The sequence below is a fragment of the Tauraco erythrolophus genome, chromosome 17, assembly GCF_009769465.1.
Source record: "Tauraco erythrolophus isolate bTauEry1 chromosome 17, bTauEry1.pri, whole genome shotgun sequence".
NCBI lineage: Eukaryota > Metazoa > Chordata > Aves > Musophagiformes > Musophagidae > Tauraco > Tauraco erythrolophus.
Genome location: NC_141481.1, coordinates 3,153,913 through 3,174,433, shown reverse-complemented (window position 1 = coordinate 3,174,433; position 20,521 = coordinate 3,153,913).

The window sequence follows — 20,521 nt, the reverse complement described above, 5'->3', positions numbered from 1 at the left end:
GTGCAGCTTGTGGGCTGAAGAAACACTTCATATGTAAAGTCAAAGCCAGGAGTTTATTGTTAGCCTAATTAAAGTCTTAACAGTCTAATGGAAGAGTTATTATTAGTCTAGAAATAATTATTGCAGAGAAAGAAATAGTACTGTTGTAGAAAAGGTCTCAGTCATCATACAGTTAAATTTATTATTCACATACACCCTAGTGTCTACCCTTCTTTCTTCCTTGGTGTTATATTCATCTATTTGCCACCTTTCTGTGCCCTAAAGTCAACAGTTGCAGCCTTCCTCAACAAGGAATGGGGAGGGAGTTACAGCCTGGAAACTTTTCACAAAGAAGACACTGATGGTGATTTTTTTTGTCTTCTAGAGCCCACTTGAGACTATTTTTTTTTTCATACCTTACTCTTTCTTCATATGTCTGGAATTCCATGCTACAGCTGAATTTCCCAAATGTAAAAGATACTGTATACATAGGTATATTGAATGCTATTTCTTTTTTCTGTTATATCTGGTTTTATCCAGCTCCCAAATTTGCATGCATTTAATGACCAGTAATCAAGTATTCATGAGTTGAATATAGCTGAGAGCTCTCTTACTTTCCTGTTCTTGTACTTTCAAGCCCTTTGCTGTCATCCTACACCTGAAGTACTCTACCTTACATTGTTATTCTAGGGTTGTAAATAGTTTATTCTGTGCAGAATAACTACTTGTTGTTACACTACATTAATCACAAGTATCTCGTGATTACTAACAGTAGGTTGTGCACCACACAATTGCACAAAGCTAAGCTGAAACTAAACCAAGGTGAGCAATAGCCGCCTCCTGTTTGATCTGCAGATAGACCAAGACAAGTCCAGACAAGGACTGACAGTTCCTGAGGTTTGCAAGGGTGAGTTAATACAAACCCTGTGACTAGCAATGGCAATAGTGTGCTGCTTTTGCTACAGGCCTACAGAATCTTGCTGAATAATGTTTTGAGTTCAGACCAGCCTACAGCCTGGTAGTGAAGTGCTCCCATGGCAGGTAGGAGATGGGGACTTCATCCTCACAGCTTCTATTTGCTGACTGACTGCTCTGGTGGGTGCTTTTCTCTACCTGTCTGGGGCTGGTTGAAGAGGAAGCACCTAAACTTAGAGGTTAATTTAAGTTTTGATGCATATGTCCATAATAGGAAAAAAACCCAAACATTCTCTAATGTGGGATACAGGACACAGTAAAAGTATCTTTCCCCTCAACTTCTGCAGGGAAAAGACAGTCTGTAAATGGTTTTTGCATCCTCTTGTTCATGCTTTTGGTTTTCTTGACATCTCCATTCTGATCTCTCTGTTCATTTAGTCTGGACACACTACAAGCTTTTTGAAAAACAAGTTGTGATTCTTCAGTGTGTTTGTTTCTTTGGAGCCTGTTTGCAGAAGCACTAAAAGGGATCTCAATTTTAGGAGAAATCCTGGATATCTTATTTTTCATCTCTCATTACAAAAACGCTAACCACTTTTGAAGATCTTGGCTGTGCTTTTGATATAAAGTTAATTATATGCTTTCTCAATATGCTGTGAGAGGCGAACAATGATTTAATGTTTGTGGAAGAAATGCAGATACTGTCTGAAAAACTAGTAGTGAGGCAGTTTTCCAAAAATGTTCAGTATTACAGCTTGGTGTTTGTAATAGGCTAATATAATAAAAGATAAACTTCTTTATAGGATTTAAAGCTGCAATTAGTAAGTGCACTGTTGAAGATTGGGTCAGCTAAATGAGTAAAGTGGGTATTAAAATTCCTGTTGTGTTTATGGGCCAATGAGAAACTGACTGCCTGCCAACCTCCTTGACTCATCTTAATGGCTCAGAATTAACATAAAGCCATTAATTTGTAGATTAACTTGCTCAAAGATTGAAGCTAAGGGTTGAGGGACTGATGGAAGATTAGACTGAAGCTTTGTGGTGAAAATAGAGAGTTGCCATGCATCAGGAATAACCAGTTCATGTTTCCACAGTTCTGCTTGGACTTGAGTGTACTAAAGATGGGATTGATTGCTACATCTACTTCAGAGCATGGGAGCATTAGAGCTGATTTGATTTATCAATGAAATTTTCTCCCATCCATTTTATTTTCTGGGCAGAGGGTTTCAAAGCATTGAGACGTCAATCTCCAGCATTTTTTTACACTTGGAAGTTGTTCAAAGCATTGAGAGTTCAGCTTTTGGCCATTTTTTTCCCTACTACTGTCCTTTGCCTGAGTTCTGATTTTGCTATAAAGACGTGGATGTTATTGGCAGTGGTTGTGGAGTTCACTATTTTAATATAAGTGCTTTTGAGATTAAATAAGAACTGAGGCTTTACTGTTGCACAACTTGTGATGGTTTTATTGAGGATTCTGTATACCAAATGCCACTGAGGCTTTCTACTTCTGGATACACTATGCGCCATCAGATGTTGGAAGCTTACTAGAAGTATCTGGGGCTTTTAGGTATTTTTCCACTTTTTTAAAAAACAAAAAGTACCAAGGAAATTTACCCTATCCAAGTAAAGGAAATCTAATCCCCAAAATCTGTGTGGTGCACCTTTTTCCCTTGGTAAGAGAGCTGCTTTTATGGTATTTACAGACTCCAGAGAGTTTCTTGAAACTGTGGGCACAGGGACAAGAGGAGGAGGTTTGTGAAAGATGACAATTTCTACCCTTTAGTACAGGTGACTGAATTTCAGAGCAATTAGCTAAATATTTATTTTAATGTATCCTAAATTACGTCCCTTTTCATAGTAATATAAAGCATCTGATTAGTTCTGGTATACAGAAATCCATTGCTTTTGTCTTGTGTAAATCTCATGAATGTTTTAGATGAGGCACTCATTTCTGACATGCTTCTTAAAGGTCTCTAGATACAGCATTTGGAAGAATGTCAATTTGTAATTAATACTTAAATGTTGAAAATTGCTAAGCTGTAACTTGCAACAGAATGAAGCATGTGGAAAAAGGTAATACACATTAGAATGAGGCAAATTACTAAATTTAGATCAGCCCTCAAATTTGAGGGCCTAGCCATAAATATGAATTATTACTTAATTTCTTTGATTTTGCATGGGTATATAATCATTGTCTCTTGAATATCGGAGTTCTTAACTGATTGTGAATCCAAGCTTAGTTAATTCTTGAATATGCAGTGGTGGAAATCCTCACTGTTCCCTTTATTGGAGTAGGTGAAGGTCAAAACTCCAAACCACATCTAACCCTTACCCCAGGCCAAAAACAATTAAAAAACATCACAAATCTAATAATGATCGAAGTAGGATATGGGCTGAAAAACATAAAATCCTATCTAGTGAAAATACAAGTTGTGTTTCCTAGAAAGGGTACACAGGAATGTCAAGGTGTCACATTTCAATTGTTACTTCTTCAGGTGAAATTATATTGAATTTGAGAATCTCTGATTTGAAATGTTGAGCTCTACTGCCTCAAATGGTACATGGCAAAAATATAAATGCTCTGTTAAGTGCAATTCCTAACATGTCTTTGTCTGGATGGGTATGGGGCTGAGATGTGTACTCAGATGTCTTTTGCTTTATCAGTTATTGTAGAGCAGCTTAACTGTGGAAGCAGTAAAATTCATTAACCTTTTTCAGTGAGCTTGCTTTATTGGTACCTCTCTGTATAGGTAACCGTATCCAAGTGAGAGGGAGAGTTAGCTAGGGAGTAAAATCCTTGGGCAATGTGAATCAATTTCCTTTGCTTTATTACTTGTCCTGCAAATAAAATAGAGAAACCGCCCATTAGTCAGTGGTGGTTTACTACACGTCCCTCCCATTGCAAGGAAGTAATGTGAATTCAGACGGAGCGTGGTCTGTGATGTGAATCATGCACAACTGAGACACTCAGCACCATCTTTTATTGAAGGTCATTATCCATTTTTTATTGTAAAACATAATTTCAGCTATGACCATAAGGACAGGATATTGGATATAGGTTGGAAATTACCTTTTAAATTAATATAGAAAAGCTAAAGAAACCATTAAAAAGAACTCCTATAGACCTGGAAAATAAACATCTGAAAATGTTTTATCTACCTTGTAGTGATGAATAAGTGTTAATTAAAATGGTTCACTATAGCTGTTTCACAACTGCTTTAGTGGTAAATAAATGTGTTCTACTGCTGCTGGATCAGTACCTATCAGAAATGTCTAAAGCAATCACGATTATCTGAACTGACTTCTAACCATGACGTTCATGCCCTGCAGTTCTGAAGATCTGAGCATTTAAATTTTTAATATAATAATTAATCAATTTAGAGAGACAGGATGATTTTTTGATAACAGAACAGTAACCTTTTTCATTTCTTACATGAAACTGTTTAAGGTAAAACATTTTACTCTTTGCTCGAACAATTAAGCAGAAAAATCAAGCTCATATTTTGCAGTATAGGGTATTACTATTGATCTCAGATCAAAATTCAGCCGGAATTCCTTGCTTGATGAAGAGCATTAGTCTGTGAATCTGAGTTTATTGGTCTAATGCCAGTGTTAGTGGTGTGAATGAATGTGTGCTGGCTATTTTTAAACTTAGTCTTAAGGGGTTTAGTTGCATGTCGTTTAATATTGCATGGAATTGGGCTGACAGCCCAAACAATGACAGTAATGACTTTGGTTCTAAGTGGGTGACAGATTTGTTTGAGGGCAGCTTCTGATGCAAAATGCTAGAGTTGGGAAGCAAACATGGAACTAGTGGTCTGCGGTTTGTTTAGTATATTATATATATTTATATTTGTATATTAACTTCAGAGATGTGTGTTAGAAAATAAGTTTCTGCTTAGGAAAATTCGTAAAATACACGGAAGAAATAAATACAGTGCATAGAGTAATAGGAGAATAAAGTAGGCAAGAGTGGGATTATAGGGAGACTCACATGAGTCATTAGTGAATTCTAAATTCTTTATGGCTGTATTGGTTACGAAGAATGCGCATTTTGATTACATGCACCCCACCCCCCGTGCCCTGGTCTCCTTTTCTCTTTTCTTTTTGAATGACAGTTAACTGTTAGTATAACAAGATAAACAGCTTTTCTCATTTTGTGTAATTTGGTTTCAGACTTTGGTACGTACTTTTTTCTTGTTCCGCATGGAGGTAAACCAACTTCTTCCGAAGATCTAGAATTGGGAGCCAGTCTCTTCAGCATTGTGTGAATTGAGAGTTTTGAGTCAGGAGTTTTGTATTTTGGGTGAGTGTCAGTAAACTGTTTTCTTTCCTGGGCCAGTTTCTGTTTCTGACTGGAAATTCAGCAGTGGTTTTTTTTGTTGTTAGAGCTCATACTCCCTGTGGAAACATTTATTTTCTAGAAAGCAGCCTGTTGAGAAATTTTTTGATGTGTTCTCTCTGTTATGAAGTGAGAGGGGTAGGTAGATCCTGAGAATACCTAGGAGAGGAAAACAAACTAGAAAAGAAATGAAATTGCGATTACCTCATAATGAAAACAAGGAATGGTAAGTGGTGGTAGGGAGACTGAAAGAAACGTGTCTAAGGAAAACATAGCAAAAAGATGGTGTTCAAGTGGCAGATAAGGTATTTGAAGAAGCTGGACTGATGAATTATGAGGTTGCACATCTTGAGAGGAAGAGTTATTTCATCTAGAACTGCAAAGAAGGTGCAAATAGTTGGAATAAAAGAAATACAAAAACATAGAAACCGCTCTTGACAGATAGTGCTGGCTGGTTTTCTGCATTGCGAAAGACTATTGCCTCTTGGCTTTTATTCTTGGACAATTCAGCTGTGGGACCTGCATAGCTGAAACAGTCTCTTCAGTCACATCTGTGTTGAGTGACAGAAATCTCTTCCTCTCCTCTGTTTGCCTGTGCTCAGTGGATTTCAGGTGCTCTTTCACTTAATGCTGGTACATTTCAGAAAGATGAGTGAGTTGGTTGGAACTGAACAAATGATGAGATCCTAATGACTCCTGAGAGAGCAGGTTGCGCTACCAGCTTGCTTGTGTCCACAACAGAAGGCCACAGTTGCCTTTGGCAGATCCATCAGAAATTATCCGTCTTCTCGCCCTAGAGGATGGCTGCTATAGGTTTTTTGTTGAGAAGAAATGAATGAATTGGCCAGAGTCACTCTCCAATTTTTTTTGCAGCATGACATTTTCTGACTTAAACAGATTTAAAAAGCAAACCAAGTAACATTTAGTAGAATAAACATGCATACTTGAAGGATAAGTAGCAGTTTTGTAGTGATTTCAGTGCAATTCCCAGAAAGCGAGTCTGTGAAATAAAAATAAAATAAAACCCCATGATTAATTCCCTCAGTGTGTTTAATTTGCGAGATGGTGAGTAGTTTTCAGTCAAGTGAATGGATGGCACCTGCTGTTTGCCAGTTGTGCTGAGGCTGCAGTGGCAAAACATGTGCTGTCTTGGCAAGGGAAAAGTTTTATAGCTTAATTCTGTTTTATCCCTTTTTATCCTTATCCATAATGAACAAGATAAACTAGAAGAGAATAGACGCATTTCTACTACATTGCCAAGAAGCAGGTGTCTCTACTCAGTTATTTATAGACCACAAGAATGCATGTCATGGAAATGGGCTGTGAATGGCCAGTTACCCATCTGTTTTATCTGCTGGGTATCGTAACTGATTGTGTGGAAACTGACTTATTTCAGCTTATGATGACTCTGTTTCTGCTATCCTGTTAGCCTTGGAAATTAGTCATATGTGATTTAGGTTTAGAAAACAAAGAAAAGGCCCTTACTGTAGTCCTTTTCTCATTCCTGCTGAACAAAGAGGTTTCTTGTATCTGGCCTTGAATGAAACATTCTAGATTGTAGCCATTTAGTACAATTGGTTTATTAACTGATTTCTCCCATTGCTTCATTATGGTTCTAGTGGTTTTTGTGTTTGCTTGTTGCCCCTTTCAGTTTCAGACTTTTAGTGGAAAGAAATGTCAATACCCACTTTCCAATACTTCCCTTCCTCCCTGCATTAATCTAAGCTTGTGTCCTGGAATTGTGGCTGTCACTGAGAATACGTAAGCTCTGAATTCTAGCTTGGAAATATCCTGTTTCTTCAGATCTAGGTCAGAAGCCGATTCAAACCTAATAATTTATAATAATGAAACTAGGGCAAACCAAAAAAAAAAATAAATGCAGCTTTTCATGTATGGAGAGAGGGGAATAATCCATTACAAACAAAAGAGCCAGCACCTCATGAGTTGAAAAAACAAATTAGTGCTAGTGCTTTTTACCAAATGAAGCTGTACAGACCCACTCAAGCAGTTTTCTTTAGTAACCATTGTTAGTTCCTTACTGCTTAGTCTTTCACTTTCAATTTGTGCACAACAGTGACATCTACAAATATTGCTGTAACTTTCAAAGAGCAGAAATGAACTTGGCAAAGAGAAACTATCTGACTTCCTTTAATGCACAGTGGTCTACACTATAAACAGTGAAAATCTGCTTGTCGGTAGATTAATTTCTTGTGATTATGCATTAAAACAGGTAAATATTTTTAAATGTGTTGATAATATCCATGATAACATTAATAAATCAATTCTGTGCCCCCTCTGTAATGACTAGATTATTACATCTTAGAGTTGCTGATATTATCAGGTCTGTATTTAAAGTATAGCTATTCTGGGTAAAATAAAATGCTGCAGAATTTCTTTTTGCTTTGCACACTTGTTTAAAAATTTGAGCTTGTGGCAGTGATGTTGCTTCTGTTGCTCTGAAGTTATAATGTAGATCTTGTCTTCTATTGAAATTCTGTACAAGTTATGCATTCCCTCTGTGGGACATGGGATCTGTCATATTAACTTGAATTGAATTTATTGGGGAATATTTTTATGATTTAAAGTGTAAGTTCGTTCTACAACTAATATATGTGTGCAATTTTGTTTATTTATTCTCTCTGATACCAGAGGCAGTGTTCACAGGGCATATTATGGGTTAACATTCCCAAAAATGCCCTGGTGGAGAAAAACTTATTTGATAGTTGGTGCATAAAAAGCTGCCCTCCCAGCAAGTAAGACTGTAAGGTAGGTACTATGGTGTACTTCTAGTGCTTAACAGCCATTAAACCCCTCTCTGATCTGCTCAAAATACTTCATGAGGAAGACGCAAGAGCCTTTACTGGAGGTGCTGGGTTTCTATAGGACCAGCAGTTCTTTTGAGGGGTTAGGATGGATAAAGGGGCACACAAAGTGAAAAGTTTCTAATGTGTTCTACTTATGGGTAGAACTGGGCCATGTTTTTCTGGCCACTTATTTTTTTCAGTAGAAAATACGGTTTTGGGTAAGCCAAAGGTATGATATTGCTGTGTAATCCTATTGAATTTGTCCAGTTGTTACAGAAATAGTTTTGACCTAGTCGTTTTGAAACAATGTTATCTATCTTAGATATCCAATTAAAAGGTTAATATGCCAGCATTTCCTTCAAAGTAAAGTTTTGATTTAAAGTCAACAAAATTGTTTTTCTGTCTTGGATTAACCAGTGAACTGAAAATATCTTTCATTCACACAGCAATATTTCAACGCTTCTGCTGGAGGAAGCTGCAAACAATTCAAAGCTTCAAAGTAAATCTGCTTTAATGTGTTTAAAAAACATGTGAGATATTCCTTGATGGGAAACAGAGCACTTCTATATTATTATGTAATATTATGTAAAGATAAAGAAGCTGAGGAAAAAAGGGACTAAATGACTCATCACCAAGAAAGCTGATGGAAAAATATTTGCCCTGTTTTCTCCCTCATAAGTGTGCTGTGGATAACCATATTAAGAGATTGTGAGATGCTGAAATACAACAGGTGGGGGATATATCTCTAGTTAGAGAAAATCCCACACATTATTTTCTCTTCCAGCCTGACTTTTCTGCAGAGGTCACTTAGGTTATTTGAGCAACAAATTTTTCAAGTTTTTGAAAGGCAGTATAGATTTGATTCACAATGATTGCATATACGGAAATGTTAGTATGCTGGGAAGAGAAACAGAAAGGTTAGTATGCTGGGAAGAGAAATATGTGATGTGGAAGAGTTAGGATTTATAGGCCAGTTATGTTCCTGGATGTGCTGCAGCATTTCTTTCCCTTCCATTTAGTGCCTTTTCACCTATTTAAAGTGATGGGAACAGTCACGACTGAGATACAAACTCAGACCCATTGAAGCGAATACATGGTCCCAGTGCTGAAGCAGTGGGAGGAATGTTGGGATAGAAGTGATTAGTAAAACCATTCTTCTGTCTGTCCTGGCATACAAAGCAGACAGAGTTGGTTTTTCACAAGTGATGGTACTAACGCTTGACAAAAAGTTGTGAAATAGTTGAAGCCTGTGCTTCAATGAGACCCAGCTTGCTTTGCCTATACCTTAGGTTCCCTTCCAAGTCTTTCTTCAAAATCTTGTAAAGGGAGAAACACCTGAATTTAAAACTTGTTTAGTGGAATGAAAGTACAAACTCAGTTATGATTTGGGAATGACAGCCAAAACCCAAATAATCTGATCTGAGCTCTGTGTGTGTCTAGAGGAGGGAAAAGGGATACAAAGAGTGGTATCTGCTTTCTGTCCTTTGTTTTGTTTCCCCTCCAGACATTTCCAGGCAGGCTGGAGCAGAGATGTAGCTGTAAACTTTTAAAGGGAAAGAAGCTATGGTTCCACTTATAAATTTGGCATGCTCTTAAGTAGATGACCAGGGTCAGAGTATGTGCCCACAGCCTTCACAAACTAATTAGAAGAGCATCAGGAGAAATAAAGCAACCCCAGTGCTGTGTTTGACAAAGCAAAAACCCTCAAATCTCCAGGCAGTGAACTGAAATGTTGGTCTCTATTCAGAAAGGTTTTGAGACTTGTTTTTTTACCTGGGTCAGGGAAGAAGGGACATATCATCTGTAATTTGTTTCGCCTGTGTTTATGCTCCGGAGTAGCTGAAGGCACTGCACATGCACATATGCTGTGCCTGCATGTTTGTTGTGTTCTATAAATGTTCCCATGCCCCAAGCAGGTTAGTCTGGTCAAGACCTAAATAAGGGAATTTCTTCAGTGGCAGCTATGCTCTGGCTAATTTATGTTTGCTTTTGCTATTTGTTGTGACCATGTCTGAAGAGTTAAATGTGCTATTCTTAGCTCTATCTCTTTCTTTGCCTCCTTGTTTCACCTCTGATGCAATGCAGTGCTGGAACTGCAATGCATTGTCAGTTTACATCACATTACACCAGTAACAATTTTTAAATCAGCACAAGGTTACATGATTTGTTTTCCTTTACTGTGGTTAGATGCCTACTAAGTAATCGGGGCTGCATGCTAACAACTCAAGTGTAGTTACAGATCATACCTTGAGAAAGTAATTTGATGTGGACAGTATGTGGATAGGCTCTCAAACAGTTTTTGTGTAAACAATATAAATATAGCTGTGCACTGGAAATGTTCAACCCAGTTTTGAATGTAGTTTCCGTGCAGAAACAAACTAAAATAACTTGCGCTGTTTCATGCAGGATGAACTTTATTTTGCAAAACAATGCAGTTGGCTGGAATCAACTGTTTTGCTCTGTGTTCTGTCCAACTGATACTCTGCAAATATTAGTACAGCCTGGGGGAATTCTTCTACTTAGTAGCTATAATTTTGCTGTGGGAGCAAATATGCCCCAATCATATGTTTGCTATCCTTCTGGACTTGACTTTTTGGACAGTTGGACAGGACCACAGGAATTTTTGCTTAGCTGTGCAACAGGAATTATAATGAAGTATCCAACCAGGAAGCTGTATGGACTAGAGTCTTCTAGATCCAACTGAGCAAACTGCAACACAGTTGCAGGCCTGGATTTTAAACCTAGTCTGAGACAATTTTAAGCATTTGGTTTGAGCACAATTTAAGCTTTTCAATACATCATTTCACTGCTGCCTGCACAAGTGTAAGAAACTTGAAGACTGGCATTCACACCACATAAGAACAGGAGTTATCACTGAGCGGAATTAGTACCAATGACTCTACAAGCAGCCTGAACAGTGCACAGTTTTAACAAGCTTAGTCATGCTTCTGCTGCAGTTGGAAGGCATGGTAACTGCTGAAATAGCTGTTTTCATGTTCTAAGTTTACCTTTCCTATAGAACAACGTGCAGCATGCAGTTACTTTGTACTTATGCAAGACTGCTGTACGCCAGTGACGTGCAGCATTCGTTAGGTAATTGCCATTCAAGACAATGTAGGGAGTTGGTTTTTGTCCCTCTGAGTAGTTCTAATGTCCTTTAACTTTTAGGCCATCTTTCTCTCCCTTTTAAGGAGTGGATTATATCCTGCTGTTCCCTTTTCTTTTCTCAGAGGGAGGTTGAACACTGAGATGCTGTTCAGCTTGATAAGAGTAGTCGTAGTGAAATTTTGGGATTTAGCCAGAGCTTTAACTATTCAGAAGCCCTTGCAAATGAAGTAAATTATTCTGAGCATATGACACTTTAAGAGGAGCACTTATACAGTCGTATACTTGATACTAAAAATAGACATGGTTTCATGTACTTAGATTAACAATTGCATGCTCTGAAGGCGATACATACAGAATCTGTTTCAGTCTGCACGTGCTTCTTGACGAGATGCAGTGGGCTCAGTGTTCTCTGTAGTCACTGGAGCGCGTCTTTGCGTGACACTTGTTAGTGGGTTTCTTTAGCTGCAGCAGGGCATGGTTTGTTGAGATATGGCTGTATAGGCTGCATCTTGGGACAAGTGAGCAAGTGTCAGGTCAGACCTTATTTTAAATGGTAAATCAGGTTATTATGGTCCATAGTCGTCTTTTACAGGAACACACGAAAAATAATTTGAATATAAGAAATATAAGGGAAACAATTTCTTTCTGCAGCAATCCCTTTGGTGCAGTTTCTTAGTAAAATACCTATGGTTTATAGAGGATTAATCACTTTGCTCTTTAGAGAAGAAATTATTGATTACCTTTTTAGTCTGTCTTCTAGAAATTGAGTGTTTCATTCTATAATGTTTATAAGTTCAGTTAGAATTTTGACTTAATGGTTCCTCCTATCATAAGCTAGTGTCTTTTGTGGATCTCTATACAAAATCGAAGGTTCTGGATCTGTGCTGATTTGTCAGATCAAGTGTGTGTTTATTATTTGTACTTAGAAAATTAACTTATTTGGAAAACAGTGTGAATAAGAAGATACTATTCACTTATCCCTAGAAACTGAGCTTTATTCCTGCCCATGCTCTTCACTCTCAGCAATCTAAGTGTCTTAATTGATCATCTTGAGATGAGGTTTAACTCAGCAGTTAATTGAGCTTCAGGGAGCAGAATACACTTTTGTTTACAAAAGTGCTATTGTACCTGTGAAAGTATTGGACCTGCCGCTCCTCTGCTGCATTGAGTTAACAATTCACAGGCAAAATATAAACCAAGGTAAGAGGCATATTATCTCAAAGCTTATAAGAAGAAAGAAATACAAAATCTGAACATGTACTTCATGGACCTATTATGATTGACTGGAGAAAAGAAAAATTGTCAGTTATTCAGCAATCTTGCCTGGTGTGATGTGATATATTTACACTATATATTATATACTGTACATGAAAAGATGAATTTTGAAATGATGTATAGCTGTTTTATATATGGATTATGTAGGTGATTTCTTAAGGAACCAAAAGTCTCTGTCATTAAGAGGATAGCTGAGTGTGGGTTGGTTGTGTTTTTTTCTTCAGAATATGCCCCACTAAGATTCTTGGAGGACATCTCTTTAGGATCAGAATTGTACATTGTTCTCAAAGGGGGGGAAAAAGATTTTATTGGCTACTTTCTTATAAATTATACAGTCATTATTTGTGTTCCTTATTGCCATACACATTGCTCTGTTTTGTGATTTTTCAGACTGACTCCAGACTTTCAAAAAGGAGATGTAATAGAAGGCAAATCTGTTTCTTACCTTGCCCTGGGAAGGTGACTTATTGCAGAAATATAAGTCAGATGGTCTTCAGGTTTTCATTGCTTCTCTTAACTAATGTACTTGCTAATAAGATGAGTGGAAGGTTGTAGGTTTTTAATTTGAGGCTAATTTGGTTATTCTTCTACAGATACAAAGATGACAATGTTCACTTTGTTGTAGAATAGTTAAGATCTAAGAAATAATAATCCTCTGAAGAACAAGAAACCAGAGAGATAGTGCAGACTTGAGGCACCACTTCAGTGTGGCAAGAAGTGACAATGGTTTGAAGTTACACTGCACGATATTAGTGAGAATGTTTATGACATTTCTGTATTTGATTGGCATAATCTAAATAAATCATAATTACGTGAGGCAGCTGATGATAGAGGGAAGGGCAAAAGTATATCGCTTGGAATGGTAGTAGGTAAAAACCAGGATGCTTGGTTTACATCAGAAAGCATATTGAAACAGTCTCTTCCCTGTTACCTTTGAACTTGTTTTTGTCACTGATATTAAAAACTTTTATTCTGGAAAATCTTTCTCTCCATCCTCCTGTACTCTCTTGAGTAACACTGCTCTTGTAAATTCTATCTTTATCTTTCTGAGTGCCTGTGTAGTTCATGGTGGTGATGTTTTAATGACACTGAATCCAAAGGAACTGGCTATGTCAAACATCAAAGTTCTCATGATCGTCAACATCAGGGAATTATGTCAACTGTGAGCATGTTTCAAATGCCATAATGTTAGCAAGGGCAAAGCAACTCGAGTGAGTGAAACAGATGTCCTAAATGAGCTCAGATGAACATCCGTAAGTCTGTTCTTGTGCATGTATACATGCTGATGGCTAGTGGAGCTGATGAAGGCTTGAAGAAGGTAAAAGACACTAAACAAACCCTTGTAAATGGTAGGAAGACATTTTCATGATAATGAAGGGTTAAAATGAATTGCTTAAAAAACCCACTCCATGTGTCCTGTTTAAAAACTGAGCCAACTCCTACTTCAGAGCATTAAGAGGTTCCTCTCCCATCCCCTACATGGGGTTATTGAGGAAAAATTTCCTGCCTATCAACTTTATAATTCACTCCTGGAATAAACAGCCAGTCTATGAATTAGGGTTATTGAAAAGATCATTTTGTTCAACTGGGCTAAAAATGAAGGCTGGAAAATCTGCAAAGACTAAACATGGAGTCTATCTTTCAAAACTTTTGGTTTTGAACCTTAAAGTGTTTGTCTAGGATGAACAGCTTTTACACCTGCATTCAAGGATGAATGTTGGTAACCAGTGAAGATGAAAAGTCAATTGGTAGAAAATATGGTGTTTAAAGTTTTTCAGACTTGAATCAAGGAGAACTTGGAACCATGAAATAAATCTGTGAGGGAATAGGACAACAGTGATATCAGTGAGGTCAAGCTTTAACACTTGCATAGGAGTGAATATAAGTCCAATGTGGTTTGCAATTTCTTAAAGAATACAGCTATTTTATATTAAGTATCTTTAACTTGGCATGCTGCAGAAGGACAGGCTGTTTCTCCTGCAATTACTCGCATATTCTGTGGATTTTGATATGGGAGTATAATCAAATATGCCAAGATAAACACAACAGCAGGTAAATACAGATGGATCTCATGAACCCTTGCCCAGTGTTCTGCACCTTGGAAGAGTGCATTGTTCCCCACTAGCAAGAAGGTCTAAGAATAAAGTCTTATCTTTTGGGTTATCATCTTCCAGCATTTTAGCATTCTGGCTAAAATCAAGAAAGTGAGAAATCTGTTTGGTTTTTGCAGATGAAAGATAAGATCTGGCAGGCTTTAACAAGAAAAATACTCTTGTTCCTACATATATCACAGTTATTTTGGAATCTGTGTTATAGAAGGGACTGATGGGAACAGAAATAGTTGTGTGAAAGCAGATAGCATACAACTGTCTGTCAAGTGAGATTCCAGGTAATTGGCTTATAAAAATTAAGTGATTATATATTAATTTCATAAAGCAGATCTGGGTCCATTTTTTTCAATAGATTAGTGAAATACCTTCAGATGTTATATTTGTCTAGATGATTCCACATCTGTAATCGTTGCCAGAAAAAACCCAACACTGCCTGTATTTTAACATGATTGAACGCGTGCACAGTATATAGATGTCAGGTAAAACAGAACTGAGGATATTTACAGTTCAAAATATATACTTGAGTCTATCTTATGAGTTCAAAAAGAGGCTTAATACTTGTGTTTGTGTATCAGTGCTATTGTTTAGCAGATGGTATTTCAAAGAGTAGTTGAGCTCAATTTAACGAATGTAACATAAGCAAAGATTTCAGTCATATCCATTTAAGTTGCTACAATGAGGTCATGATCATGAAGTCATTCCAGTAAATCATGGAAGGCTCCTTATTTGGAAAAACTTACTTTAGTTTTGCTTTCAGTTTCTGTATTTCTTAATGCCTATCATAATAAAATTTATCAGAAAGGAGGCACCTATGTGTATTTTAAATAAAAAATGCATTTGGGCAGATAGGTTCAAGTATGAAAACAACACAAATCTTTGTGCAAGTGATTTATGTCATTGAATGTGAACAGAGCTATGTCTTGAACATTGAACCAACTTGGAAAGATCAGATCATAGCAGTACTGCAAGCAAAGTCTGCAGTCAGCAGTATTCTCCCTTGTGTAACTGAGGCTCCCAAGTATTGGATTCACATAAATCTCAACCTCTGAACTCCACTTCCTTTTCAAAGCAACATAGAACTGTATTGTGTGATGTCTGGAGAACTAGGAGCTTCCCATCTCCAGTCAAGTGTTTAAAGCAATAGCGTGACCTTTGAGGTTTAGAAGTAATGATGTATAAAAACTAGAAATGAGCCTGTACAGTCCTTGACCTCTCTTTGCAGAATTCATACAGAAGTGAATTATTTTTCTTTTGTCTCCTTAGTGCAGGAGAGGAGGAAAGAATAAGAGTGTCAACAGTAACTTTTCTGGGAAAAAGACCTATTTAAACCTGTAACTTTTGACAATACAGAAAGCACCATAAGCAAAAGCCATGTCTCCTCAAAGTTAATTCCATATGAGTTACCTTGCAGGTAATTGTCTGCAAGAAAGCAGACAATTCCTGTACTTCTAGCAATCTGAAAATATTCCTTGAATGCTTCCTTCTTCCATCCAACTTGACCTCCCTTGCCTTAAGAAGCAGAAGCCAGTTCTTTCAGGCTTAAGAGCTACTATCAGTCAGAAAAAATTTTAGAAGTAGGTGAAATAACATTTGCTTTTCTCTGGGGAGATTCCAGAACTATAGGAATGATCAATTTGGATATCAGTTCCTAGAAATGTGGTCATCTGGGTAAGCTAAGTCTCCATTTTAGGTAGGAGACAAATGTGTTCTAATATGTTATTTTATTTAAAGCCCTTTTGTCTTATTCGTTGTTCCCACCAGTGAGGTTAAGCCATTCAAGTTTTGAAAATGCAATGGAATGAAACTAATTAAATCTACTAATAATCACAGTTGGTGTAGAGAGCACTGCAGCCCAGAATTCTCCCTGGGCAGGAAAAAGCAAGAGGCTTCATTTCTATAGGAAGCAAGTAATGGGGTTGCTTAGACTGAAGCAGGAGCAGACTAAATGCAAAACCTAGAAGAATCGTGACAGTCGCACTTTAAAGAAAACTAATATTCAAGTGGCTCAGTAGTGTTCCTGTGTATGAACAAAAGCCATGTAACACGTATGGCAGAAATAGGTAACAGAAGGCTCTGACTCATCCTGTGGAACTGTAATTTAAATCCAAGGGGGATTTTTCTATCTTGGATCTATTCCTACTGGCTCAGATGTCTCATAAGCCTTTAGCACCTAGTTTTAATAGAGCTAGTGCCTACAATCGAGAAATAGGTTGGATGCAAGGACCAAAATACTACTCATCTTAAAAATATCTTCCAGCTAGAGCTGAGGTAACTTTGTGTTGGTAAGAAGCTTCCATCGAACTTTACTAAATTTGATTTTCTGGATTTAGAAAAGTCTCAACTCCCTAAGCAAAAATTTGCTTACTGAAGCACTGAGAAGCAGATGCAGTGTAGGCATCTTGGTGCTTCCCACTCAGTAGAGCTTTCTTTTAGCAAACAAGTACCACCAATGAACAATGCGTGAGAGGTCCCTGCTATCTCTTACCAGTCATAAGGAGTAATTTGCTTTGTGTTAAATTAAGTTTTAAGCAAAATAACTTCAAAATATTCCGTGAAAGCTTGTTTTACAAGTAATACTAATATTGGTTAGACTAGTAGCTAAGATTCATAAGGTATTTTTGAGTGATGTTTTCAAACCTAATAAGTCTTTCCAGTCCCTTGAATATGTAATACATATGTACTTAGGGACTAGACTTTAGAACTATGTATTGTTTCCTCAGAAGGTCAGAATGATAGTGATCTGTGACTTAAAACAGATTTTTGGTAAGACTTTTGAAAATATACATCAGGTATATACGTAGGGGCTTTTTTAGGTATATAAAATCTGTATAAACGTAGATTATCGCAAATGTAGAGACACACAGAATGTTCCATGTAAGGCAAGAGCAAAACTACTGTCCTTATAGGTTTCAAGAATCTGAGCATCTTTTAGACAGACTAATACAAGCTAGTAACTACTTGGCTAGGAGGCCCGCCATCCTGTCCAGAAATAGGTACACAAGAGAGATTTGTATGGTTCAGGGGGTGAGTGAAAAGAAGACTTATAGTAGTATTTTAAAAAATTCTGATTCATAAATGCCTGTCACTCACTGAATTCAGTGGGGATTAGGAGATCATATTTTGCCCCTAAATAAATAATGGCAATTTTTAACTGCTCTTCTGCTGAAGCTGTACTGGCTATGCAGTGGTCAGGTGTTTTCTTGGGTGTTCCTAGAAATCTTTACTAGAAATATACTGATATTTCACAATTTCTTATTGGGAGAAGAGCAGAGAGGGAAGAAGTCTTAAACTAGGTATTTACACCTGATGCAATTCTCTGAAGCCCAGACCTCGCGCAGGCAGCTGGATGTGTAACGGGATTGTTACTGATACAGGACTGTGTTGCTGTGACACAGATTTCTTTGTTAATAGGGCAGCTTTAATTAAAAAGTACAGAGTTCACGACGAAATTTTGGCTTGACCCTCAGAGTTAGATTTGACTAATTGAGTGATTTCCCAGAGAAAGATAATTCCTCTTGGGAACTGCATAGCAGTTTGGAAATAAAGCTAAAGTTTTGTTTGATATGGGAAATTGCTTACCAAAGAGGCAAAGACACAATCCTGGTGAATCTCAAATAACTATGGTAATCGCAGGTGTGGTGGGAAGGAGGAACTCCAGCTGGACTGTCCCTGGGGTGTTCCTTCCCTGCCAGGGGTTGTTTGTAGAGAAGCTGAAGTGCTGTAACAGCCTCAAGCTCGGTTCAGTGATGTTGTCTCCTTTTTTTTTTTTTCCTGTGGCAGCCAGCTCATGTCCTTTGCAAAACTGAGAGTAGCTTAAGGCCATCATTTCATGCATGACTTGGTAAATTGTGCAAGAAAGGACACTGCCAAATGAGGAGCTAAGCCAGTTTTCAATAAGAGGGCCATCTGTGACCAAATATTTCAGTAAATTTGAAAACAATTGAGTTCTTTCCCACTTTTACTTTGAGTTCATTTAACATGTACATAACTTTGCTGCCCCCCTGCCCCCCCCAAGAGTAAGTTTATGTTACTGTATTGTTTGCTATGCACTAAGTTTTTGTTGAGTCAAGTGGTTTCATTTCAGACTTGATCCTGTGTGGTACTGAAAAAGTGCTTTGCATCAATGTTGCTTTCGATTCTTGCTGGAGAGTTTTCTCAGAGTAGATGAAATTCAGATATTTGTGACAGATAAGATGCATGTAAATATCTTGCTACTTGTTACAGCAATATTTCCTAAATGTAAGAGGAGTTTATTGCTGGAACTAGAAACATTTTAAAAGTTGGAATGATTTCTAAGTAAGCCTCTCTCCCTTGAACTAGCCAGTTACCTGTAATCTCTCGTCACCGTTTTGTTTCACAAAACATATGAAGTCTTGTGTAACGGTGTTCCCATGTAGCAAGGATTACTGACTCCGTCTGCAATTTCTTTCAGAGATCTCTTGAATCATGGCTTAGACTTTGGCAACAAAGACTACCTCTGTTGAAAGCACAGTGGCAATAATTTGACTTCTAATACGTTAAAGTATTTCTCTTGGCTATCTCTGGTGTCATGACATGAGAACGAGTTCTTTTTAAAAAGGGTGATTGTACTTAACACTGCTCTTTCTAAGAGCAAGAGGAAAATAATGGAGTTTTCCTGAATCTGAGAGTTAAATCTGGCTTTTAATTCAGCTGTCTAACATGTCTCAGGTGAGCATTTTACAGCTGGTAAAGTAAAGCAAAGGGAGAGAAAGTAACAGACACAAGTGTCACTGATTGGTCAGCATCAGAGACAGAAATCCACCTTGTGCCAGACCATGAGACCCCGCTGCTGCTCTTGCCTCCTTTGGAAACATTTCTTGTACCTGATAATTTGGCTACTTGTTTCTCTTGACAAGTGTGCTCTGCAACAGGTAATTTTCAGAAAAGGGAAACCTTCCTGTAGTTTGATGTTGCTCTGGAAAGGAACTGAGTAAGAAGCAAGTTTCTGACCTTTAACTGTGGTTTTATGTAGCAGGCAGGAGGTAGGGAAACCCCAGCTGGAAAATACTCTCAGAAGAGCAGGATTCCAATCTTCTTGAAGTTATCTTGTAGCTTCTTCTAGATAAGTGCGCAGCTGTTTGTGTGGAGAAGGCAATCAGTTACGTATCAATCCATCTGCCTTTCAGAAGAAATGTTCTCCAGGAAAATATTAAATTTGTAACTTAATCTCCCAAGTGCAGGCGTGGTAGTGTTTGCTACATTGCTTTTGAAGTAAGTGTTCCCTTTTTACACAGAAGTTACAAAGATAGGTTAAAGACACTTAAATGCAAATTTTATTTTCTTGTTTCTGCTGAGTGAAGTTGGTTTCTTACGATGTTTGCAGCTCTTCTCTTTAATCTTAAATTAAACTGTGCAAATATACCTAGAAAGGGACTATGGATGTCAATTAAAATAGCAGTCTAGTTTTGTAGTGTTTAATCAGCTCTGTAGGCAGTGATCTGCTTGAATTTCGTGAGGCTGTTGAGAAGACTGTGTATGTACTACCAAGATTTGGGCAAACTTTTAATAATATGCTTTATTTTAATTCTAATTCATAAATTAATTTCGTCTAAGTTTTAATGTGATATTTCACAAAATTTGTAAGAGTAATCGAGGAAAGAATATTGAAATAATGTTAAAGTATGTCTAAATTAATGAAAATCATACAGGTCTATTAAAGCTAGAAAACGTGGCTATTGCTTGTATTGGTCTTTCAAACCATTAAATTCAGTCAATGTATCATACACAGCATATTGTATACTAAGTATTTTCCAAAGACACCATGTCACTTTTAATATTTTAAATATATGCTCATATTAAAGCCAATTTTTTTTGCCATTGTAAATTTAACTTGCATTTGAGGATCTTGAATCCCTGGCTTTGCTGCTGTTCCAATAAATCTACTGCACGAAAACACTGAAGTAACCCTTACATGAGGATGGATATGCAACCTCATCTCTGGTAACTGTGACAAACATCGCTGTAAT